At 40.2% G+C, this 27,390-nt stretch overlaps 1 protein-coding gene across 5 annotated transcripts in view; it reads left to right on the top strand.

Annotated features, from left to right (window-relative positions):
* The first annotated feature begins 9,509 nt into the window (after window positions 1–9,509).
* GNB4 (G protein subunit beta 4) overlaps window positions 9,510–27,390 on the top strand; it is a 66,500-nt gene continuing 48,619 nt past the window's right edge. The window contains exons 1-2 of one of the 5 annotated variants that reach the window (XM_070583175.1): window positions 9,512–9,768; window positions 11,737–11,840. The gene's annotated coding sequence lies outside the window, so the exon portion shown is untranslated. Of the gene's footprint in view, window positions 10,101–11,736; window positions 11,841–16,528; window positions 16,708–27,390 lie in introns of those variants that run through there. The other 4 variants (XM_070583176.1, XM_070583174.1, XR_011529348.1 and 1 more) reach the window with 4 other exon arrangements.

Below are 27,390 nucleotides of genomic sequence, written 5' to 3'. Positions count from 1 at the left end.
TGTACAAAATACCACAGTAATTGTAGGTTGATCTGGAAAGTTGTTATGTTTTCAGTTGGTCTAGGATAGGTTTATTAGGCAATCGTTGTCAATGTGGAAAAAAAAAACTAGGTTTGATTTCATGGAAAAAAATTAAATTGGGGACAATTAAACATCCTTGAAATTTATATTTCAGCTCATATGTGGGCCCAAACAATTAGTATACCACCCCAAACCTAAGCAATTCCTTCCAAATACTAATACTTGAAAGTCATTTTTAAAAATTACGTATTATTTAGGTATGCAAAAAGGCAAAGTTAAGAGTTTGGATTTTTAAATAAAAGAAAAAAGAACAAATCTACAGTAAGTTTTATTTTTAGAGCTGCTGCTTTATCACCTAAACCAAGATGAAACAGTTACTCATTAGATGACAAAGTTTTCTTTTCTCCTTAAATTCATTTCTAAGTTAATACAAATCTGACTCACTGTCACTGAAGAGGAACCTTCTAGCAGAGATTTGTCTTACTGCCGCAGGGTCAATCCCCACAGAAAATATACATATCTTTGAGCAATGCTAATAATGTAAATGTTCATTAATTGAATTCTGGGTTTGATCGTAACCCAATCAGATTTTTAAAAAATCGATAAATTGGACTAGAATTTTCTTTGAAAAAATGAGATTTTAAAAATGAGGCCACCTAGGGCTGGCCCCGTGGCCGAGTGGTTAAGTTCGCGCGCTCCGCTGCAGACGGCCCAGTGTTTCGTCGGTTCGAATCCTGGGCGCGGACATGGCACTGCTCGTCAGACCACGCTGAGGCAGCGTCCCACATGCCACAACTAGAGGAACCCACAACGAAGAATACACAACTATGTACCGGGGGGCTTTGGGGAGAAAAAGGAAAAAATAAAATCTTTAAAAAAAAAAAAAAAAAAAAAAAAAAAGGCCCCTACTTGTTACTCAAGAAGATGCAAATTCCACAACACTGACTCATTTGCAATGAGAAAGTCCATGAAATTCTCAGAAAGTAAGATGGAGCAGTACAAATATCTGTAATGAGTAATGATACCACATTGCAGAAAAAGTGGGATTAATGTCATTCTGATTCAAAGCTTTTAAACTAGGAAATCCATCTGACAGAAGGGATAAGAGCTCAAATTCATTTCAGTTAAAGCAAAACAGGAAGAGCAGTAAGTAGCTAATCCTGATAAGGGAAGGGCCAAAGAGGAGTAGCCAAGAAGTTGCTGCTGCCAGGTTGAAAGAATTTGTGAAGTCTCGGGATTTGGGAAAGAGCTGGGGAAAGCAGGATGAGGGTGGAGTGGTTAAATTCTCCACAGGCCTGATTTTTATTTACATGACACAGCTGAAGAGATAGAAACACTTCTGAGGCATTCATTAACTGGAGGTTTTGCCCTGGGTTATTTAGAAGGAAATACAACATTCAAAATGAAACCTAAGTGAAAGCAGTTGTGTTACTGCTGCAGGGTAGGCTCCTAAGAGCGGGGACAGGAACCCACCCGGGCTTCAAGTCGGAAAGTTCTGGCTCCGTATGTCAGCCCCAGCATTTATTAAATGTTTGATTCCATATAGGAGAGTCTGAGGGGCTAGTGTCTTGCTGCAGGAGGGGCATGTTTCAAAGCTACATTTGCATAATATTTGCATAATCTTTTGCTTAGGTTGTATAATTTCTGGGGTAGCAGGGAGGGCTGGTGGAGATGGGGTTAGGGAGGGGTAAAAGGATGGGGGCCTGAACCTCTCATGCCCACCCCCTGGCACTGCCTCAGGACCTTAGGCAAGATTCTACTCTCTCTGAGCCTAAATCTCCTCCTTGGCACAATGGGAATAATAACATCCCTTTATAAGACTGTTACAGATAGTAAATGAGGTAAATAACGTCAAGTGCTGGCTCCTAAACACTCAATAAATGCATATAAGCCTACAAGATATTGAAGGGAAAATACAGAATCAGGATAACTGTTTCAAAGAAGATTGTTTCTATTAGGTAAAATTTAACTCTGCCTTACTCCTATAGCATTTGAGACATTTATTTTCAGATATTTAGTCCTCATTGTTGATTTTTTTCCCCTAAAGGCACTATAAAGAAGAGAAAAGCAGTTCTTGTTTAAACTATTGTTACCCTGCTAATATTCTGATTCAAATGCCAGGGGCTGGGCTTTCCCACAGAGCACTTACAAACAGGTGACGATATCACACCCATTAGCGCAGTCAGCACTCGCTCTGAGAATGGAAGCTCGCTTCCGCCCAGTTGTTTTCTCCCATCCATGGTCCCTGAGGAGATAGAATTGCTGCAGAAGCCCTTATGAGCTGCTGTCATTTGGATGGCAAAGTGTTCGAGCAGACCCCTGCCTCTCCCCACATCACATTAAGAACTAAAATGACAACGAAAGGGAAAGAAGGCTGTGAAGGTAGCTTTGCTCAGATATTACCTCAGAATGAAGGAAAAGTGTCAAAACTGCTCCAAGCCTTAGAACTTGTGTCCTTCTTCCTCCCCACCTTGACCACCTCGCCAGCCAGAAGACTCCACTCCCAGAAGCATTAATGTTGAATCAAGCATTTCGTTAGCCTGGTTCTATTCTTTCCTAAATAGCTGTGAAGATACCTTTCTGTCCGAGAACTCATTAAATGCTTAGAAAGGAATGAAGCTCCAGCGATGTCTTCTTAGAGCTCTGCATTCATTAATTCATTCATTCAACAGTGATGTCTCCCTACTATGTGCAGGTGCTGTGCTGAGACTATGGATATAATAAGACAGGAGTCTCCCAGGAGCAAGATTTTGGCATGAAATAGTCATGCAATTGTAAACCTTTAGATCATACAAAATAATATATTCTGCTATAGACACTGTAATTATGGGCATAATTATACAACAGGGAAGCTGTGTAGAATGTAACTTGAATACATTATACACTTGACCTGAACTGAATTTGGTATTATGAACAATTTCAATTGACTTTCTTAGAATTTATATGGGCTTTTGCAAACATAATTTGGATATCCTGGTCCACTTAGAGAAGATGGCTAAGGAAGTCCGAACTCATAACTCCTTTTTCTCTTAAATATTCCTTGGAGCAAACAGAGACTTTCAAAATCATCTCCTTAATCTTAGAGGTTTGTTTTAAAGAACAAGTTCATTAAGGTTTATTCTTACTGATACTGAGACGGGGTTTCTTCCACCAAATAAAAATATTTAGAGTAATAGTTGATCTGATTTACACATCTCCTTTTCATCTTTTCTTAACCTCGTCAGGAGAGTCTGAAGTCCAGGCTAGGTGGCTTGGTTTCAGACCAAAGTAATTGTTTCCATCAGGAAATTATTAATGTTATTAAATTATTCTTTCTCAGCTTTCATTGCTGAAGGGAAGTGACATATTGTTGACAGCTATCAGAACTCTTCATGCTTTATTGGAAAGTCATTTGAAAAATTACCATATCATTAAAAACCCAAATCTCAAAAATGTTTCAAAAATCTCTGAGAGAAACGCTAAGACAGGCATAAGATAATATCATTACTATATAATCACTCTTTGCCTTCTAGTGTTCAGAAACTGTTTAAAGGGGGAGTGGGTTTGGGGAAGGCAACGTCCCCCGAGGAGAATGCAGTGTTCATGAACAGAGTCTAGTCCCCTACCTTAGCTCCCCTCCCCTCTCCAAGGGGGAGGAGTCCAATAGAGTCATTTGGAAACTTGTTGGTCTCCATAAGCACAGGAGACTCCTTCCCCAGCTGGATACCTGCCCAGTCCTGGTTTTGCTGACCTGCCCAGGAGGGTGCTGTAAGAGTCGGGGAAGAGTGTCTGGGATAGATTGCATGGTATCACATGCTGGTATTCCAGTCACAGTGGGTCAAGGACAGTTCCCTTAAGTTCTTGGTTCTTGAGAGATACAGAAGGAAAGAGAGAGCCAGTTTTGGAAAGAGCACCAACAAAGACGAAATGGCAAGTAACCTACTCTCAAAGAGCAAAAGGACTAGGTGGAGTGAAGAATAAAGTAGTAAAAGATGGACCTAGAAAGGTAGGTTGGAGCCAGATTATGTAAGGCCTGCATGCCAGGGCAAGGCAGTAAATAACTGGAAACCATTGTAGGTTCTTTGAGCCAAAAAGGGATCTGATCAGTGCTTTGCTTCAAGAAAATTAATTTGACAGAAATACACAGAATGGATCAGAGCAGAGAATGGCAGGAGATAACATGCATGTAAGATGCTGAAGAAGATGCAAAAATAAACCGCCATTATAAGATACCACTACACACCTATTTGAATGACTAAAATTAAAAAAAATATTGACAATATCAAGTGCTGGAAAGGACCCAGAGCAACTGGAACTCCCATACATTGTTGCTGAGAGTGAAAACCAGACCAGCCACTCTGGAAAATGATTTGGAAGTTTCTCATAAGGGTAAATATACACTAACTGTATAACCCAACAATCCTACTCATGGTTATCTACCTTAGAGAAATGAAAATATATGTTAACATAAAAACCTGTACATGAGTGTTTATAGAAACTCTATTCATAATTGCCCCAAACTGGAAAACATCCCAAATGTCCTTACATGGGTGAATGGATAAACAACCTGTGCTACCTCTGTACCATGGAATACTACTCAGCAATAAGAAGGAGCAAGGCATTATGCTGAGTGATAGCAGCCAGTCTCAAAAGGTTTCATATAGTATGATTCCATTTATATAATATTCTCGAGAAGACAAAACTATAGAGATAGAGGACAGATCAGTGATTGTTAGGGGTTGGGGAGGGAGGTGAGGCAATAATAAAAATAATCATAAAGGGATAGCATAAGGAATTTTTCTGGGGTGATAAAACTGTTCTGCATCCTGATTGTAGTGGTGGTCATGTGAATCTGTACGTGTTTAAAATCATAGAAGTATACACCAAACAAAAACGTCAATTCCACAATACGATAATTTTAAAAATTTAAATAAGAAAGCAAAGCCAAAAAAACAAACTAGCAAGGAAAGCAAGATAGTTTCCATTGTTTGAAATATCTATCTGACACAGCCTACTACCATAAATAAACAAAGTCAATGCTAAACGGGAGGAAAGAATGGGAAAACAGAATCTTAGACTGTTAGACTTAGATTAATCTAGGATTGGCAAATATGCTCGTGGCAGATTGTATTTCCAAAAATGGCTGCAACAATATGTGTCAGCCTACATGCTCTTCTAGAAACTTCCTACTCCTCCATCAAGAGACCCATGTCCCGATCACTTTAACGTGTGACTGCCTAGACCAAGAGAGTATGGTGGAAGCTACAGTATGTGCTTCCTGAGGCTAAGTCATAAAAATGCTATGCACTTCCTCCTTGTTCCCTTGGAACATTTGCTCTTGGAACCCAGCCCATTAGCGTGAGGAATTCTAAGCAGCCCATGGAAAGGCCAACGTGAAGAGGAATGGAAATCTCTGTCCACAGCCCTGGCGATCTGCTAACCAACAGCCAGCACCAACTTGCCAGCCATATGAACTAGCCATCTTGAAAGCAGAGTCAAACCAGCCGACACTGCCTAGAGCAGAGCAGAGTGTGTCAGCCAGGTCCTGCCTACGTTGGCTATTCATAAGCAAAATAAATGATTGCTGTTGTTCTATTCCACTAAGTTTTGGAGTGGCTTGTTACATAGCAATGAACAGCTCACATAATATTTTTACTCCCTTTCCAACACCAACAGATCAGAGTGCCTTCCTGGTGTGTGGTATTTAGAAGAAGAATTCTTGGGATGGGATGAAGCTTACAGGGAAAGAGTTCATGACTGATTAGTGAAATTATACATTGGGCATAGTAATGAGTGAGGGCATCAGTGCTATTTGCCAATCCTGTTAGTATCCAGCACTCTCATTTTATACAGTCATCCCTCCCTTTCCACAGTAGATTGGTTTCTGGACCCCCCAGAACACCAAAATCAGTGGACGCTCAAGTTCTTTATATAATATGGCACAGTATTCGTATATAATCTACGCACATCCTCTAGTATACTTTAAATCATCTCTAGATTACTTACAATACCTAATACAATACAAATGTTATATAAATAGTTTTTATATTCTACTGTTTACGAAATAATGACAAGAAAAAAATCTATACATGTTCAGTACAGACGCAACCATCTTAAGCCTTTCGATTGGCAGTCGGTTGAATCCACAGATGCGGAACCGTGGATACGGACAGCTGACTGGATTTTGAATAAGACAGAATGCAGGTGGGTTGTGACCTGCTCAAGATCACACAAATATTTAGTACCAGAGCCAAACCTCTAAATCAGGTCTTCTGAAGTGCAGTTTAGTATTCTTTCTACTTTGCCTGTCCCTTCTCAATAACAGATTCCAGAGATCTAAACCATAGGATGTAGAGCAGCAAATATATGCCTGGGTGTTTCTACTTCCCCCTCCATGCCTGTGACAGACATTATGAGTCATGTATAGAGCTCTCCTAAGGTGACTGATGAGCATGTAGACGATAGACCCAAAATGCCATCAGAGAACCTAAGTAGAACATGCAAGAGCTATACCTGATTTGTATCAGGAGTGTCAGAAGAATACAGCAAAGACGGGCTCAAAATACAGGCTGTAAAAGGATTTGATACGGAAATACATTGTGCCTAAGCAGGAGGAAAGGCTTTAGACATGCCTGCCTGGGATCAAGGACACCTGAACCAACACATCAACTTACTTCCTCCAGAATCTACTAAGGAATCGCTTCCCACATCCTTGAGGAACTCTGCTGCTGATCCTACTAGACAATTTCCATTTAATATTTTTAAACTTATTTTGTTGTAGTTGGAAAAAACTCTGTTACTTTAGTTCTATAAAGTATATTGTGTATAAATAATTTGGCCTCCTCCTGAATACAACAGAACTGGAATGCATACAACACACAACAACAGAGCAGTACTGGAACATTGTATACTTTCATGGTTCTGCTCTTCATAATGCACTTGGCATTGCCTGAGAGCAAAGTAGTCTCAGAAAAGAAAAGACGATTTCCAGGGTATGATTTAAAAGCAGAAGTTACAAACCTATAGCATTGTGGATTTTAGGGTAGCTTGCTAAGAAGTGCTTCATTCATTCCTTTGTTCACTGAGTACCTAGTATGTGCAAGGTATTCTGTTGAACTAGAAGAATAGAAGATGAAACAGGCAGGGATTTTGTCTTCAGGCTTCTCTGGCAGGGACCCCACCATCCTCTTTTAACAGAATAGGGATGAGAACACGGGCCTAATGAGTTAGAAATCCAAATGTTGGCCAGTGGCACCCAAACACAAGAACATTGGGTTTAATCACTAGAAGCTGGATACATCGCTACAATTGTCTACACAAATCAGTAGGCTTCAAAAATATTAATAACATATCCCTTTCTCTACCTATCTCTTTCTCTTTCTCTTTCTCTTTCTCTTTCTCTTTCTTTTTCTTTCTACGTGGATTACATTATCATTTGAAAAATTACTAATTGCTGGATCACTTAGATGCATTCCTGTGCTCTCAGGAAGTTATTCCTGGTAATGAAATTCTTTTCATCAGCTTCACTTTCAGATTTGCAATACAGGCTTGTCCTTTAACAAGTAAGTGTTCTTTTCAGAAAAATATGCAGCAGATGTGGCAAAACAGAAATATAATCTTCTTGGAATTGGACTGGTTTGGATAACAATTAAACTTTCCTTTTTTGTACTTGGGCTTTATTCTTCTAGTAATTTCTCTGTCTACATCAAATTTTTAGGAAGGTAGAAGTCATCATTTTGTGTAATTTATTCTCAAATCTTCAAACAAAGGTCAGTAAACTTCTGACTTCTTTTCAGATTTTTGTGCTTAAGAGCTGTTGATCTATATTTCCCCTGATCTTTTCTGGAATAGAATATCTCAGTACTTTCCACTGGGTTTTCCTAAAAACCAGCAACTTGTTTTTCAACTAATAATCTTAACCCAACCACCCTTCAAAGGCCTATAATGTCTGTTAAGCACCGGCGCACAAGAACAAGACAGAAAAGAATCTAAAGAAAGGGGACTTTCTAGTCAATCCAATCCGGGTTCCATGTAAGGCTCTGCCCTTCCCTGTGTGACTCGACATAAATGACTTAGTCTCACTGAGCCTGTTTCCTTATCTGTAAAATGGGGATAAAATGTACATTGAAATGTCATTAGAATTAAGTGCAATATGAGAGCAGAGAGCCTGGCACATAACAGGAGTTCCTTAAACAATAATTTCCCTTTGCCTCCTCCTGAAAATGACAATGATAAAGCTCAGGATTTAATCATTCAAACCTATAAACAGTTACAAATGCAAACCCCTCAGGTCCCAATCAACTTTTCTGACACTTTGATATGTAGAAGATTTGGCATTTCTCCTCTTTCTTCTTATTGGTAAAAAGCACCCCACATTAGGGAAAATGAAAATTCGGGGGAAAAAAACCACCTATAATTTCATCATCCTAAGACCACGATTGTTTCTATTTTTGTCGTGGTCTGGCTTTTATACCAAACGGTCACATATTCTCCACAGTCGCAATCAAGATGTGCTTATCATGGCATCATCTCTTTTAAGGTACTAAGAAATTTATTCCAGGGGACAGTGGGAAGCAGCTGAAGAAGGCATGGAAGGCTGCGGAGGTGTTCAAGTTCTCTTAAGATATTGTTCAAACCTTTCTCCAGCACAGAAACTCCACAAAGAACTCCCTTGCAGTTTTCGTTACCCAGGGCTGTTTCTTTAAATTGTTTGACGTCAGAGAAGGAATGCTATAGCAACAGTCTGTCAAACTGGAATTAACGCAGAAGAAAGATGGGGGTGGGGAGAGGAAAACTGCTCCCGGGCGGGACTGACTTCAGAGGAAGCAAACTGGGTAGATGCATTCATTTTATGACATTTTAAACATAAAATACCCAGAGAAATGTGAAAAAAGTCAGTTGAGAGGCGTATGATGTTTAACTCATGCAGAGATGAGCGACTTGACTGGGTTATCTGGAAGGCCTGGTTTCCTCCGTGACAATAGTAACAATAACTTCCAAGTATTGATCATTTATTTGGAGGCAGGCTCTGTGCAAACATTATCTCATTTAATATTTTAGCACCTTTAGGAGGCAGGTATCACGATCTCTATTTTGCCGAAGACGAAATTGAGACGGTCCACGGCCACGCAACTAGCGATGGTAGAGCTGGGATTACGGTGCAATTTTGTATGACTCTGGGCTTCAGTTTACTTTCTTACATTTAGGATTCCAGAATGTTACACCTAAACGGGACCTTGGGGTCTTCTAACTCAGCCCCCGCTCCTGCCCACGAGCACCCTGAGGCCTGTGCGGGGCCAGGAGGGAGACTGGCCACATCACTTGGGCGCTACTCAGAAGGGTGCTGCGGCGTCCAGGCGCCACACTAACCAGAAAACGAAACTGTCCGGGAATTCATGTTTTTCTTCTCCTTCTAGCAGGAAATGAGAGAGAAAATAGGAAGCAGAAGCGGCGCGCTGGTCCCCGCCGCCTTCGCCCCGCGCCCGGGCCGCGCGCGCTCCGGGGGCTGCGCGCGCCCGTGGCGCGTCCCCGCCGGGCCCGCGCGCCTCGTGCCTCGCGCCTCGCGCCTCGAGCCACGTCCCCGCCCCGGCCTCGGCGCGCCGCGAGTTGGCTGCCGGGCGTCGCGGGCTGGGTGTGGCCGGCGGCTCTCGGCGGCGCTGGGCTCGGCGGTGCGCTGTGCTCTGCACGCCGGCTGCGAGCGCGAGGGGCTGCGGGGCGCCCGGCGGACCCAGGCAGCGCGCGGGCGACGCGGGCCCGAGCTCCCTCCAGGTAGGCGCCGATCGCGCGGGCTGCGGCTCGTCGGGGCGCCCCGCAGGAGATCCGGGCTTCCCGCAGGGGGCGTGAGGACCCGCGGAGCCGCCCTGGCGGAACCTGGCCCGGCTGGCGGCGCGGGGCCGGCTGGGTCCCTCCTGACTCGGGGACGGAGGACTCCGGGCGGCGGATCCTGCCCAGGAGGGACGGGGCGGGTGCGCCTCGGTCGCGCTCTGCTCCCGCGCGGGGACCGCCGCTCGGCTGCCGCCTCCGGCACTTCCTGGGCCGCTCGGATCGCTGGCTCTGGGAAGCGAGGGGGCGGTCCGTGTCCCTGGCCTCCGGACCCCCAGGTTCCTTCCACGCCCCGAGGCCCCTCTAGGGGTCTCGGAGCGCCAGCTTCTGTTTACCCCGAAAGTAGCGGTTATTCGGGACTGCCCAGAGGGTTATTGGGTGGAGAGCGCTGGGAAAGCGCATAAAAGTTCTCTTCTGAGTGCTCAAAATGAGTCTTTTGGTTTCGTGTTCAATTTATTTTGGAAATGATATGATGCCCAGCATTTTGGAGGGGGGGAGAGCGATTAATGGATTTTGAATATTTGTGAGTTCAGTACATGATAACATGTTTTCCTTCTCTCTCCACATTCTTCTGCTTCAAAACACAAGTGATTGCCTTGTACTTTGATGTTTATCGCTATTCGGTAAAGGAGGAATGAATTTCCCAAAGTTTAAAAACAGACTGTCATTTGTTTATAGAAGCAGTGTTTTCTTATTTTGCATCTTTCTCTTCCCTTTTCTTCTGCTCCTTCCCTTTCTCTTTTAGTAAAAGATGTGGATGCATCTTTCTCCCTCTCGGCCACTGGCAAAATAGCTCGTGTGGATTAGCACCCTACCGGGAGGTTTTTTTCAAAACGTTTCAGAATTTGTTGCTTAGGACGCCTTATTATCAGTCCATCTTAGTGTTGCAAACTGAGATTGTGACCTTTAAGGACATCTTCTAGAACAGGGATAGAGAACACACTGCTTATTTAAGATGAAAGGGAAGTCATTTCTAGCTGGCGAGGAAAACGGCGGTCTGTACTGGTAAAATTGTGTGCTTTGAGTCTCTTTGTCGTTGCACATTTTAAGACTTCAGTAAGGGGCTTTTGGGTTATTACTGATCCTAGGCTTTGAAAGTATATTGTATATTTCAGTGTTTGGTTAAGGATCGTTTTAAGATTTTCCATGTTGCATTTTGTTTGTAGAAGAATTTGAAACTGAAATAGAAACTTTTAAAATACCGTTTTATTGAACGCCTTAACTTGTATATATAGATTTATAAAATTATAAAATTGGTTAATAGGGCTTGTGATACATGTAGGTTCGTCTTTTTCTGAGCCATGAGCATTATTTAGGAGGTCATTCTGAGTCCTTGGTTTTGGTTAACTTGTAGAATTCTTCTTTTGTTATTTTTCCAGCTTTATTGAGATATAATTGACATATAACATTGTGTCAGTTTAAGGTGTACGACGTGATGATTTGCTATACGTATATGTTGCAAAATGATTATCACAATAAGGTTAGTTAACACATCCAGCACCTCACATAATTACCCCTTTTGTGTGTGTGGTGAGGACATTTAAGATCTACTCTCTTAGCAACTTTCAAGTACACGAGACAGTATTGTTAACCATTGTCCCCAGGCTGTGCCTTAGATCCCCAGAACTTCTTCATCTTATAATTGGAAGTTTGCACCATTTGATCAACATCTCCCCAGAATTGTTTCTTTTAAGTCATTGGCACTTTAGTATGTCAGCACATATTTTACACTGTAAAAATAGACTCTGGGACATTTTGAAAACTGAGAATTGGAACTAAGTGTTGGACATTTTTCTGCCCTTACCAAATACTTCCTGAGGTGGTGTAATTTCTTTCAGGCATGTTACTGAAGTGCACTGACTGTGTTTTTAGTTTCTTTACCTTGCTGACTAGTTTAATCTGCATTTATTATAGGAACTATTTATTAAACATCTGTTCTGGGCCAGGGGTGATGCCATACATTATTCTATTTATATCTCACATCAACTCGGCATAGGAGACGCTCTCCAGTACTACAGGTAAGGAAACTGTGCCTCTGAGATGTTAAGTAACTTGCCCATGGTCACGTAGCTGTTAAGTAACTCAGCTGTGATTCAAGGCCAGACCTGTCTGTCTCTAAAATTCACGTTCTTTTTTCTGTGCCACATTGCCTCAGTGCCAGGGCATGGGGAATGACACGCAGTTACTCATTAGCATATTTTAAATTTTTCCAAGATGTATGGGAGATGTGTGTTTGTTTTTCCAGCATGATCGTTGCTATCTGTCCGTGTTATTAAACAGATCCTCGGAGCAGCCATTCTCCTCTCACCTGTCTATTCCTGGTTAAATGTCTAGCTCAAAGTTCAAAACCTCCCTCTTGCTGGGGCAGAATTTCTCCTGTTGACATCAACAGGTAGTGATAGCTCAATTATCCTTCCAAAATATTAACCCCATTTTAATGTGGGTTCCCTAGAACCATAGATACAACTAATTTGGAAGGTTACAAACAGGATGGCAATCATATGTGGGAATATGGGAACCCTTTGGTATCCCCCAAATTAAACCAGAAGATATTTTGATAGATATTTCCCCTGCAATCATCCTACCCCACCTACGTCTTCAGTTTCAGTTTCTACAGAATCATTTACATTATTATACAGACATTCTGTTATGTCCCCCATCGTAAAATAAAATTCTTTCATGATCCAGGCTTCTGCCCCATTTCTCTGCTCCACGTTGAGAAAGCATAATTTTTTGATAGAACAAAAATAAATACAGGAGAGGGAACCAGAAACAAGTTAGTTACCTACGGGGAGTGGGTAGGAATGAGTGCAAGGGGTGGTGGAGGGAAGGGCACTGCTCTGATTCTATCTTTTTGCATCGTTTTGAGTTTTGAAAACTCGTTAATGTTTTATATGTTCAAAGATAAAATTAAGAAGCTTGGGAGAAAAAACCCTTCCAAATTTAATACAGACGGCAACAAATGAACCAACTGTATTTCAATGAGTAACATAAACTCTCAGAAGAAAAAAAAAGTAAATCCAAGTCAGTTTTTAACACAAGACTTTGGCTATATACCTTTAATTTAAAGATAAAAAGGACTGCCAAAAAACCCCCAAAAATCTGGAACCCTGTGTAGTAGGCTATTATTTATAGTGGTAGATATGTAGCAATTCTGAAACTGTATTGCGTGTAGTGTAGGATTGAGCAACTGAGTAAATTCATTGATGTTGTGGGAGCCTGGGTTTTCACTGTGGGAGAAGGGAAGTAAAAATATGGAAGAAGGCAATGAAGAACTCTCTGGTGTTGGGTTGGAATTAGAGTTCTCCATGTGAATTTGTGATTAAAATATACACACATTCCTACATTCGTACATAAATTTCCTACCTCTGTCTGATGAAAGGTCCCAGAAGCAATGACACCTTTGTCGCAGTGAGCACACCTAGTGCCCAGATCTAAATGGCTGGTTCCAGAGCTGAGGCAGGAAAGTATAAGAAGAGCCTAGAACGCAAAGTAAAAAAGTGTTCAAGAAAATGATGGCGGCATGTCAGAAGGCCATCATAGGAGATAGCTTGAACGGCCAAATGTGGGAAAATGTGAGCATCAAAATGAGTAATGATAGTAATGGATTATACCCCATTGAATAAAATAAGAATCCACAAGTGTATAATAAATAAATAAACTAAGGAAAAGGACAAAGCTCTTCCGAGTAGCCTGCCGATAAAAAATGTAGAAGGAACAATAGAGTTAGAAAAGTCACCGGTTTGCAAGCATTATGGTAATATTGATTCAGGCAGGCGTTACTAATAGAGAAAGTTTGGGGAAAGAACATTAATGTGGTTTCCAATGATCTCTTTAGAGATGAATGACTGAGAGGAAACAGTAACTTCACATCAACCAAGTGATCAAAGTTAATGTCACCAATAAGTGGGATAAAAGTGTTCCTTTTGATGTGCTTGAGCCAGGGACATCATTACATTCTTGTGGTATTTCTAAAATATATGACCGACATCTAATCGTGAGGAAACAATTGAGGGACCTTAACTGAGAGTTGCCCTGCAAAGTAACTGGCTTGTACTCTTCCAATATGTTAATGTTATGAAAGACAAAGAAAGACAAATGACCTGTTCCAGATTAAAGGAAGTTCAAGACACCTGACAGTGAAATGCAGTGCATAATACTGGATTGGATCTTAGAGTGGAGAATCCAGTTGCCCTAAGAACATTACTGGGACACTGGCAAAATGTGAATATGTACTGAATATTAAATAATAGTGTCATATTGATGTTAGGCTTCCTAAATTTGGTACTTGTACTGTGGTTATATAAGAGAATGTCCTTGTTCTTGGAAGATACACAGTGAATTATTGAGGAGTAAAGGGTCAACATAGCCTCAGTTTACTGTCATATGGGTAAGCAGTAGTAGTTGTTACATATATATGGAGACAGGGATAAAGCAGATGTGGTAAATGATAACAATGGTGAATCTAGGGGAAGGTATAAGAGTGTTCACTATCCTAGTTTTTTCAACTTTAACGTTGAAATTTTAAAAAATGAAATTTAAAAATAAAACTTCAAAAAATAATAAGGCTAGTTTGTATCAAAAAAAAAAAAAAATCCGTGAAAGGTTCCATGAAGGCTGTTTCTACTCCTCAACTCCTCATCTCCCATCTTCTTCTGAACCTACTCCAGAGAAAGACCCGCTTTATCCTTCCAGTGCCATGAAACCATTCTTCTCAAGGTCACTAGGGATGTCAGTCTTGCCGAATTAGATCTCTTGGCCACATTTGACACAGGTGATAAATAACTCCTTATTTAAGCATTTTTTCCCTTGGCTTCCAGGACACTGACTCTTTCTGTTTTCATCCTGCCTCACTGGCTGTAGTTTCTTATTCTTCTCCATCTCAGTAAATGGTACCACCGTCCATCCACTTGCTTAGGCTAAAAATCCTAAGAGTTATCTTTAATTCCGCTGTTTAGCTCATCCTACATCTGTTTCTCCATTGGCAAGTATTATGGGCTCTAACTTAAAAATTCTTCCAAATTTGGCTATTTCTTATTACCTCCACTGCCACTACCCTTGTGTCAAACTACCATCTTTCCTAGACCGACTACTGCAGTAAGAATTCGTCTTTCAGCTTCCCGTCTGTGTCCCCCAGCAGGCAGCATGATCTTTCAAAGATGTAAATCAAATTAGATTATATCTCTCAGTCATCAGTACCCATTACTATTAGATAAAATTTGGAGTTTTTGCTGTGGTCAAGAGGCCCGCGTGATCACATGGTTGGGCTCCTGCCCCCTCCCTAATCTCTTGTGCGTTGCTGGCTGCCCTCCAGCCTCACCCTCCTCTTTGTTGTTGATTCAGCCTGCCAGGTTCGTTTCTGCATCAGGGTCTGCATTTACTGTTTCTTCTGCCTGGAATGCTCTTCCCCCATTTAAGGCATGGCTCATTCACCCATTTCATTGAGGTCTTTACTTTATTTAAAAATAGCCTTCCTTGCCACCCTCTAGCTTCTTGCAGTTTTTTTTCCCTGCATAGTACTTATCTGTACTTGAAATTATTTATTGATGTGCTTTATTATCTGTCTCATAGACAGATATGGAATAAAGCTCCATGACAACGGGAAGTTCTGCTTGTTTTGTTTACTGCTGAATCCCTGGAGCCCGGAATGTGCCTGGCATGTGGTTGGAACCTAGATATTTATTGACTGAATGAATAAATGCATGAATTAATACTTGCCAACTTTTTTGCTGTATTTTATCTAATGCTATTTCAAATGGAGAAGACTGTCTCCAAGAATCCTCTAACATTAGTGCCCTTTAGAGTTTTTTGGTGACACTGCTAAGGCTTCTCTGGAAGCTAACAATTTGTCAACTTCGTGTTTCACAACTGCGTCTCTCCGTTGTGTGCCCTCTGGTGGAGGTGCTGCTAATAAGCAGGAGATGAAGTTGGAAGAAACAAAAATGGAAGAACCTTGGTCACAAACTGCATCATTAACTTTGAAATTACAAGGATGTGAAAAATTTAATTTTAGGTAAGCCTCTAAATTAACCATAATAAGATTGGAAAGAATGAAAAGAAAAAGGGCAGTAGTTAGATTTAAAGAGATATCTGGCTTAGGATGAAAAAATAAAACTATTTAACTCCAAAGTGTTTTGATTACTTAAAATAATTCCTGCTTAAATATACTTCTTTCTTTTAAAACGTTTTTAGGATTTTGCCATCTTTAGTTTAAAGACATCCTCTTCTCAACTGTAGTCGTAATTTCAGTTAACCTTTGTTGACTTTTCCATGTGTCAGTTACCGTATGCCAGTGGAGAAGCCAGTATTCACACCCCGACAGGTGGGTCCTAGAGGCTGCACTCTTAACTATTCTGCTTCCCTACAGCCTTCCCCCTAATGTCCTGTGGATGGTACGGTTATCAAGGAATTTCCTTTGGTGCGGTAGTTGTGAACAAAAGATGCAAGTTCACAGCACGTGTGCTCAATGCCATTTTTTCCAGCATGCATTATGGATAGAGCCTTTTCTTCCAGAATTGCTGAGAACTATATCTTATTTAATCTGTTTTGAAGTAGAAATCATGTTAAATGATTTCAGCACTCATGTACTACTGACTTGCGAAAATAGTACAAATTTAAAGTTTTTTCTTTTTATAAGATTGGCACCTGAGCTAACGTCTGTTGCCAATCTTCTTCTTTTTTCTTCTTCTTCTTCTCCTTCCCAAAGCCCCTGAGTACATAGTTGTATGTTCTAGTTGTGCGTGCCTCTGGTTGTGCTATGTGGGACGCCGCCTCAGCATGGCCTGATGAGCGGTGCCATGTCCACACCCAGGATCCGGACTGGCGAAACCCTGGGTTGCTGAAGCAGAGCGCATGAACTTACCACTTGGCCACGGGGCTGGCCCCGTAAGTTTCTTTAATGTTCCTATTTAATAGTTAAGGCAGTATACAGCTTAAAATTTTTTCCCCAGTTTTAGCTTTAACAGGGTTGGTTCCTGTGCGGTTATTACCAAGGAAACAGTATATACCTTGCTGGGTAAGAGCAGACTTTCTGAAATGCCTGTCTTACAGTTGGAACCCCAAGAGAGAGCATTTCAGGGGATATCATTGGCGTTGGCGAGAGAGAGCATTTCAGGGGATATCATTGGCGTTGGCGTCTTTGCAAGTACTTAGAGCTCTAAAGTTCTCTTCTTAATAGCTACATAATATTTCATTGTATGGAGGTGCGTTTTGCTCTCCTATTGGTTTATATTTGTAATTTTTTGTTATATAAACGATTGGGTAATGACTTATTAAACATTCATTCTTACCTCTTCAGAAATATCATGTTTTTAGAAGCCTTAGTGTTTCTTCTTCATCACCTAACTTGTGATACATTTTTCGCTTTAGAGAAATTGATCAAATCTGTACCATAAAGTGAGAACGATGCTTTGGGACAGACAAAGATGAAGACAGTGGTCCCTGTGCTCAAAGAGCTAGTAATCTCCGGTCTCTTGCATAGGAATTTTTTATAGTTTCGTTTAGCAATGGTTTGACTAAGTTTTTTTCCCCTTCATTTTTTTCAGTTCCCCACCTAAACACTTTTACCCAAGAATTGTTTAAAATACGGAAACTGGGCTTTTTAAGTATTTTGTTAATGTGAAATGAAAAACCCAGTAATGCAGCTTAAGCTGAAGGCAGCTTTGTTGTCTAACTGGCCTGTGACGTAGATTATACATTGTGTTTAGGATGGTTAACAAGACTTATAGGGACAAGGCTTATAGTTTTTGTAAGGAAATAATTTTAAAACGTTTTTTACTTTCTACACTTCTGTAAATTAAGTTATGTATTTAAGAGGAAAAATGGTAGACAGCTAATTACTTAAAGAAATTGAAATTTGCCAAGGGATCGTCATTATGTGCATTACTTATTAAATGGGCTCTCTGGAAGCTGGTGGGAGGGATGAACTTTTTGAAAAAGGTGATCTCCTTGTCATATGGTGTAAAAAGCAAAAGCAGTTGGTATTTAAAATTTTTTCAAACTTAGATACTAATTTTCATTGTTATCTGTTAACCTTTATGGGAATAAAACTTTATCAACAAGGGATTTCATTATGTTTATTAATTATTAATGTGCCACTAGGGAAGCTTTGGAGGGGAAAAAAAATTTACAACACACAAAAACTGCACCTTGCTTTAAGATATAAAGAAGGGGAGAAATATATGTTGATATGTGAATTTCACCCATGGTCATGTGCTGACTGATCCTTCAGTGACTATAGTTTTTAGAGGTGGTGGTGAGACACATTCTGAAGGGATGGTGAAGCTTCAGGAGTACTGTGTGTTTCCTTAGGGCTGCTGAAGATCAGTATTGGGATATGTGATAGCGCTGCAGGGTGAAAGCAACCATAGGAAAATCAGAGCAGTAGAATAAAACAAAATGTGACTAAATGTAACTAATAATGAGTCACTGTTCAAGCCACCTGGTGGAGGTAAGCCCCCTTGGATGAATGGATTTTGAGAACATTAGTGCTGGGGTAGGAGTTGGGGATGGAGGGAAGTCCCAGATCGTTAGTCTGGGTTGTTAATTAGCTGGTCTAAACGGCAGCAGTCGCATGATATTTTGGTAAATAAAGTGTGATCCTGAAGTAGCACTGGTTCATCTGTACATCTCAGACCAAAATCACATATGTACACTTGCTTTTTAATTAGTAAAACCTCCAGGGTTTTATCTTGCGACTAGGCATTGTGGCTTTATGTTAGAAAGAATGAAGTCTGCACAGGGACAAATACACTGAGTGCTGTATACTCTGTTTCTACTTATTATTGGTACCTTTGAGCTATTTTACCTTTATTAAAGCTATGAGCACATGGAATTGTAGCTACCTTTCCATGAATATGTTGATTACACAAGTCACATTTTGTCCTGTCAAGCCAAGTCAGCAAATAAGCTGCATCATCACGCCTGTTAGGCATCATCAACCATTTTTGGATGAAATTCTGATATCCCCAGTTGCCATATTTTCATCTTTTCGGGGTGGGATTCATTTAAAAATTTTTTTGGTATAGCCAAGAGTAATACATAACCAAGTGTGGTAAATTTAAGGGATTGTTTCTGGTAAAACAAAAGCAAATTATGTGCCTTTGAAGAGATATAAGACTGTGTGACATAATACAGAAACAGACCACACGTGGTCCCATTAAGAAATCCAAGCGGTTATAATGCTTGAGTGGGGTCATGTGAGAAGAGACAGGCTGACAAGGTTATGACTTGTAATTTACATGATCATAATTTATTTTCCTAGAGTTTGGTTCACAGACTCTTAGAAATATTAAAACTAGAGGCATCTCAACTTAGAGAAGGTAGTTTTAGGACTAAGAGGAAATACCCTGCTGTTTTCCATAGCTGACAGTGAGTTTCTAGAACTTGTTACTTTAAGAGGTAGTGTGGCTAAAAATATAAGCATTCTAAAAATGGTTTCAGTGGATCCACAGCAATGGTTTCAAAATGTATTGCATCAAGTTGAAGCAAAATCCTTGGTGTGTTGAGTTCAGCTACTTTCTCATGAACCATTTAGTTTTGGTGATGTAATACTTTAAATATGTGCTCTGTTGTAGCACTTACATCCTGATATAATTATTATTACTTATCTTTCTCGTGAGAAGATGAGCTTTCCTGATGGGGAGGGGGTCGGTTTCTGTGCCTAGTACAGGGTAGGTGTTAAGCACATGTTTGTTGAGTGGAAGGATGAATCACATGATGATTTGGAGCGACAGTCGGTCAGGATAGTGCTCATTTCTTATGTGCTTTAGGACTACGGATGGAAACAATAGGAATAATGCAGGAAGAAGAATCTTTTTGAAAGCTTTTCTGAAATGTCACCTGGAAAAAAGCTAAACCTATTCATTTAAAGCTCCCGTTGTCTCTCTCTGTATGTGTATGTAGGAATTTAAAAGGATACCCTAAAAGAATAGAAAGGACATTTCCACTCTATATTTATTTATTTATTATTAAAAGATTTTATTTTTCCTTTTTCTCCCAGAGCCCCCTGGTACATAGTTGTGTATCTTTAGTTGCGGGTCCTTCCAGTTGTGGCATATGGGATGCTGCCTCAGCATGGCCTGATGAGTGGTGCTGTGTCCGCACCCAGGATTTGAACCGGTGAAACCCTGGGCCACCGAAGCGGAGCGTGAGAACTTAACCACTCGGCCCTGGGGCCAGCTCTGTCCACTCTATTTAAAACATGCACTCTGCATCAGGTTTTCATGGCGTACCTGATATTACTGTAATTTTAGATTTTGTTAGCCTTGCCTCAAAGACTTCTTCCCCTTCTTATATCTTTCCTTGATGTAAAGGATAATTTAAAAACTTTTTCAGGGCCAGCCCAGTGGCATAGCAATTGAGTTTGCATGCTCTGCTTTGGCAGCCTGGGGTTCGCGCGTTCGGATCCTGGGCATGGACCTACACACTGCTCATCAAGCCATGCTGAGGCAGCGTCCCACATACAAAAAGTAAAGGAAGATTGGCATAGATGTTAGCTCAGGGCCAATCTTCCTCACCAAAAAAAAAAAAAATTTTAATTTAAAAATTAAAGTTAAAGAATTTATGATTAAACACTCAGCTTTTCTAAATGGCAAATAGTCTAAAACATTGCATATGTCACACATATTTAATTTATAACACACAAATGTAAAAATGTATAGAACGAAACGCATTTGCTTTTAATTCCGTAAATTTGTATTCATTTTGTATTTCTATGCATGACATTTTATTGGGTCATGGAATTTACCATCTCTCTTTAGATTTCTGCAACGACGACATATCCTGTTCAATGACAAAACCCCTAATTGTTATCCAAAGTATTTACCCCAGATGGATCTGTTTTTGATACCTGGATAAAGAAATTTTTTTCTTGTTGATTGATTTATGACTTTATGTGGCCTGACCATGTTGTACCTTAAGAAAACTTAATCACAAGTTCTTTAAAATATATACATATATCAATATAAATAAATATATATAAATCACTTTTGGCATTTCAGAATTCAAGTTCCTTTTTTAGTTAATTCCAAAAATATGTGAAACAGTATCTTCTTAGTAGGTATTTTCTCATCTGCTTTGCTGCTCTAACAGAGATTAATGCATTTAAGCCTTAAATTAAAATTTTTTTCAAGTCTCTCTCTTTTCAGGTGCCCTGGGTATTTCAGGATAGAAGATAGCCTGGTTCTTAAGCTGTCCTTTCCAACCCTCGTGTTTATTTCATTCTTGTATTTCTTAAAGGGTAAAGCAAGACCAAATACAAGTAGACTATTTTAAAGGAGGTAATGGCTTCCAAAAAAAATCAAGATTTTGCCAGATGCATTGTTTCCCTTGAGGAAAGGGAAGATAACACCTGAAATACGTCAAGGAATTGTTAATGATTTCTTTGTAAAAACATTTTAAGTTGTGAGCATTGAGAAATAGGAAAGTCATATGAGAACTTCTTTTTTTTCTCTATTGCTTCTTTCCCCATTCTGAAGCCGTCCTTCAAAAGAATTTCACTATTCAGATATGGGAAATAATTCAGCTCTACTTTAAAACTGATGAGTGGGAATGATTTTTTCTATAACTATTCTGTCTAATATCCTTTTTTAAAGTATTTTTTTAAAAGTATTTAGGTGTTTTGTTTGACCAGGAAGATAACATAAAGGCCATTTAGTTTTTTTAGGAACTTAATGCGTGATCACACATTCCTGAACTTTCCTCCAATCAAGTGGTTTTTAGGCTTGTTTCCTTATAAATAAGAGCTTAGACCTGTGGTTCTGAAACTCTCGGAGGCATCTGAATCACCTGGAGTGCTTGTTGCACACAGACTTCTGGGCTCCACCCTCAGATTTCTTACTCTTTAAGCCTGGGAAAGGGCCTAAAAATTTGCATTGCTAGCAAGTTCCTAAGTGATGCTCAGGCTGCTGGTCCCCACCCTTTGAGAACCACTGATTAGGCTATTTGGTTAAATTAGTGGTTATCAGCCATGTTTCTTCCCTTGCCCGCCTGAAGGATAGAACATTAATCATCGTGCCTCCATCTGGGAGACAAGGCATTGGAGTGGGGACGGGCAAGGTGCTGTTGCGGTGGCTCAGGTATTGAAATCTTCAGGAGGTGGGTATAGTTTGAGAAAGCCCTTCAAATGATGGGATGTTTTCCCTCCTATCCTGTCTCCCCTTTGAATCCCCCCCCCCCCCGCCCCCACAGCTCCTCTCCTGTCCTTAGAGAGTCCTGGTCTATGTGAAAGAGTGCCTTTGGGGTAGGAATAGTTTCTGTCCTCTCCCAGCAAATGGAAGAACACAGCCTCGAGAGTCAGGGAGGAGGCCTCAGTGCTTCTTAAGGAGTTAAGGAGAGAAAGAAGTGGTTACATTGCAGCACAACTCGGATGCTGAGGCCGTGAAAAGAATTCTTTCTGGTAATAATTTTATTTTCCTTTTTTCTTTAAAGTAGTATTGTAGTATATCTTTTGATCTATCAATAGATACAAACATTGGCCTAAATAGTCTTTATGGTTATAGCTTCTTCATATATTTCCCTTGCTGGGCCAAATTAGCTCTGACTTAAGGTTCCAAGGACATTTTGCAAATGTGTTTTATTTACTCCCCCAAACAATCCCATGGGGTAGATATTATTATCTCCACTGTACTGAGGAGAGAATTGAGACTCAGGGAAGTTAAACAGTTTCTGGGATTGCACAGTAAGTATAGTCGTATTCCAAGTCTATTAGGTTGTGTGAGCTTGGGTAAGGTCCACACCCTCCGTGACGTGTGGTTTCCTCATCTGTAGAATGAGGACGATATTAGCACCCACCTTCTGAGGTTGAATCGAGGTTGTTAGGTGAGTCACTATGATGAGTTTTGAACAGTCCTGCCACATAGGAAGTGCCTGATAAATGTCATCCCCTGGTTGGCCAGCTCCTACTTAGTATCGTTTGAGTTCAAGGGTCATCCTGCCTTTGTGCCGGGTTATCCTCCTCTGATGTATTACAGGTCAACAATCTCTTATCCACAAGTTGGAGATGGAAAATTCTTTGAAAACTGCAGTTTTTTCCATCAGTCATTTAATCAGAACCTTATGTGATTTGAACTCATTTGGTGCCGCAACCTGACCCGAACTGACATGAAACTGTTGCTAGCCTTTGTTTTCCCTGCCTGGTTTGAATATGCTTGCATTTTGCTGCAGAAATACTCCTCCTTGATTATGTGTGGTGCTGCCCCAGGGCCCAGTGGGGCAGTCATGTGATACGTGATGAACACACTTCTTTAAAATCTGAAAACTTTCAAAATCTGAAATGCATCTGGCCCTGGGGCTTAGGGTTATGGATTGTAGATTTATGTGAGTATGCACTTAAATGTCTGTTTTCCTTCCTAGACTTTAAACTCTCGGAGAGCTGGGGCTATGTCTTATTCATGTGTAGCCCCAGTTCTTGGTGCATAATAGAGATTGAGTAGATGTTTGGTGGAAGAATGAACTATGTCAAAACATACCAGTCAGGTGAAGGGACACAGACTGGAGAGCAGCACCTTATTTATTTGCTGGAACACACAAAGCAGACTGCCTTCAGTTCACAAGAGGCTGAATCGTTTTACTTTTGGGGCACTTAAAAATGTTCAATGTAATGAGAAATTTGGTTGCAAAATAGGAAAAACAAAACTTAATGCCTGTGCTACAGTTTCAGTATCTCTAACTCCTGGGTTTTTTTCTCTTATTCGTTCGCCCCACGTGGCTCTAGGTTTTTGGCTACCTTGAGAAAGAGGGCCACATGGGAATATCTGTGTACGGAATACTAGGGGTGGGTGGGCAAGTGTGTTTTTAAATTCCTTGGTAAGAGTGATCATAAAAACTTGAAATAACTTACCTAACTCAATATGAGTTTAGAGCTTTTTTTTTTAATTTTACAAAGTACAGGAATCATAAATGAAGAATGCAAGAAACAAGTAGAGCATTAGAGAATGGATTATAGTAATAACAAACTTGAAATTAACTTTTTGCTGAATAGACTTTTAGTAAGAAAAAGTAGTTTATGCTTAAATTTATTAAGTACCGTTTAAAATCCTTTCATGCCTTATTTGAGCTCTCACGATCAGTATAAAAATTGTTGGTTGCTAAGAAATACTTGTATTTCCTTGTCTCATATAGATTAAAATAGCTGTTCACTAACACAGTAGTATAATTGTACAGGCTACATAATGCCTTGCTTTAGTAAAAATTCTGTGGACAGTTTAAGAAGTAGAGGGAGAAGGCCATTTGAATTATGCAACTGTATTTTTTTTCCATTTTATTTAGTAATTGGCTTGGATACAATGGCTCCCTGGTATTTTTTGATATTTGTAACTGGTACAGCTGAACTTTTAAAAGATAACTGATACACTCCTTTCTTCTCCACTTACAATGCTTTCACTATATGATAGAGTTATTTGAAATGTATTAAATGAATCAAATATTCATGTTGAAAAATATCTTACTCAAGAAGTTATAATTGAAAGAGCACTGTGCTTATATCAAACTAATTTGTTAAATTATTAATTTAAAATTGCTTTGTAGTCAGCAGTTTCAATATCACTTCAGATTAATTGTGGTAAACAGCTCCAATTTGATGCTGAGTGAAAATCACCATTGGTGAGACTCCTTGCCTATTACACTGTATCTGTCCGATGGTTTTTATTTTGTAAAGGAAGGTAGGGATGGCTCATACATATCTTGTATTCCTCCATGTCTTTCCTTCCTCCAAGGAGGGAAGTTTCTTAACAAGCTGTCTGAAGATAGACCCTTGGAAACATAAATATTTAAGAAACGAATGGGAGAGGGTGTGGGAAGAACCCACAAAAATACAGAGAAAGAATAGTCAGCGAAGTCCAAGGAGGATCTAGAAAGTGTGGGGTTGTGAAAGCCATGGGAGTAAAGTTTGAGCAAGAAGGGAGGATCAGCAGTCAGATTCAGCAGAGAGGTCTGGTGAGATGCTCTTTGAAAAGAGGCGGTATGACAAGTGGTTGAGAGCCTGGTTCTAGAGTCGTATGTGCTTGGGTTCAGTTCTCAACCCTGCCTCTAATCTTAGACAAGTTATTTAACCTGTCTAAACTTTGGTTTCTTTTTGTCTTATTTTGAGTTCATCCCATTCCACTTATTTTATGGTTCCCAGTGGAGTTTAGGTATGTTAAAAGATAACTGAGGCATATTAAAAATGTGGCTTTTTTTGAGCAAAAGTTGACTTGGATTAGGCAGTGCCAAACCAGAAGTGGTGAGGAGTGGTCCACCACGGGAGGTAGGAGCAGGGTTTTATAGAGGAGAGGAAGAACCAAATCAAGGAAATCATTTGATTGGCTGTAGCTTACCTGGTTGCCTTATTTGGAAAACCTAGTTGGCTGTGACTAGTTGTCCTTATGTTTTGATTTCTTAACCTTGAGGCGTTTACAGGCTTAGGTTTTGGTTTGCTTACGTAGGTATTGCTAATGTATTAGAACCACCTCAGTCTAATGGCCTCCTGGTTTAATTAATTAACAGAGGTAAGGGTTGAATTAATTATAAAAATATTTATCTTGGATCCATATATGTGGACTCACTTTTATATATTTATATTTGGTTGCTTGTTGATAATATATAAATACCTATAGAGCAAGTACCCAACTCAGGAATTTGAAAATTAACAATTACTGGCAACTGCTTGTGTGTTCCTCCCTTGTACTGTTTCATCATTCCCTTGCTTCAAAAGTTTTATTGCGTATGTATGAATTCCTAAACAATATATTATTTAGCTTTAGTTGCTTTTGTGTCTTCTAAAAAGAGTTATTACGCTGGTATGTGTCTTCTGGGACTTGGTTTTTCTCTCAACATCATTATTCAGATTCATCTATGTTGTCTATACATGTATGTCCTCTGCTGCATAATAATTCTGTAAAAACAGTACAATTATCTGTTCTCCTGTTGGTGGGCATTTGTGTTCTCATTTATTGTTATTACAAGTAGTGCTGTATGACCCCAGCTCATAGGCGTATGCTTTTAGGGCTTATGTACCCAGGGGTGGAATTAAATAATTAGATTGAAAGAGATACATATCATCACCTGTGTTAGGCATTGCCAGGTTGCTTCCCAATGAGTTGTCCCACCAGAACATGAGTTACTGTTTTCCCACAACCTTGCCAACTCCTGGTTGATATAAAAAACTTTTGTCAATCTAATAGTGAGTAAGATTGGCCCTGAGCTAACATCTGTTGCCAATTCTCCTCTTTTTATTTGAGGAAGCTTGTTGCTGAGCTAACATATGTGCCAATCTTCCTCTATTTTGGATGTGGGACCCCATGGCTTGATGAGCAGTGTATAGGTCCACGCCCAGGATCCAAAGCCACAAACCCCGGGCCACCAAAGCAGAGCTCATGAACTTAACCAGTATGCCGCTCGGCTGGCTCCCTGCAATCATTTTATTTGCATTTCCCTGATTGCTGAGGTTGAGTATCTTCTCATTTGTATGTTGGCCTCTACAGTTTTTCCTGTTGTGATTTGGCAGTTCATATCTTTGAATGTGTTTCTATGAGATCATCAGTCTTTTTTATTATTAGTTTGGAGGAATTGCTTTTAAATTCTAGATGCTTTAGTTGAATTTTAGCCTGCAGCTATCTTTTCCCAATTTGTGGCTTGATTTTTGTTTTTTCTTTTTTTCTTTCTCTCTCTTTGGGATAGAGGAGAGACTCTCTTCTCATCGTGAGTACACTGTACTTACACATCTGAAGAGGCTAGCTGTTGGAGCTGGCCTTCTCTCCTCTCCTCAGTCTTCTTGTATATAGGGATAATTGTAAAACTCATCCACAGCTGTGTGAGTGTGTGTGCGGTGTCCAGCACACCACTGGGCTGTTTGGTAAGCCTTGGGGATGAATCTGCTCCCATATGTTGGAAGCTTTTTAAAAAGGTAGCTTGCTTGATGCCTCTTTGTCTTCAGGTTTGGGGCCATTCACCAGATCTGAGTCCTTAGAAGCCCCACTCAATTTCCTATTATGCATATAACCAGTGTAGATGGAAAACTTTTATTTATGTCTATAATCACTTGCTTTGGGGTCATTAATTCAGAGAAAGTCTGAGCAGTGAGAGAATATTTTTTGGTTTCCTCACTTCTCAGGTTTGGATCTTGATTATTTTAAACTTTCAATAAAGAAGACTGAGTTAATTGATACTCCAGTTACTCTGCCTGGCTATACCCAGTAGAGGATCTCTTCAGTCGTGGGTGACTATTCATCTTACTGGTTTTCTTTCTTCTGCTGTATTTTCCATATTTTTCTTTTCCTCATGCTGAACTCACAAAGTTGTATAACATTTTGCCACTTCCCTGATTTCTGTGCTTTATTGAGCATAGACGTCAAGGAACTGCAGGAGGACAAGTAGTTAGGTGACTTGTTTTCTGCCAGTCAGAATAAGTGCCCCTAGAGGACTTCACTTCTGAATTTGAACTTGCTTTTAGGTGTATAGTTTGAGGGAGCTACTTACTGTTGATGCAAAATAAACAATAACTGTCCTACAGGTAAGAGAAATAAGGTGAGTTTACTTGAGCCAGAGGGAGGATTATAACCCAGGAAGGCCTTAGAAAGCATTCCAGAGAAG

Source organism: Equus przewalskii, chromosome 18, assembly GCF_037783145.1.
Source record: "Equus przewalskii isolate Varuska chromosome 18, EquPr2, whole genome shotgun sequence".
Classification (NCBI taxonomy): domain Eukaryota; kingdom Metazoa; phylum Chordata; class Mammalia; order Perissodactyla; family Equidae; genus Equus; species Equus przewalskii.
Note: the sequence above shows the minus strand (reverse complement) of the source record. Positions and strands in the feature narration are given on the sequence as shown.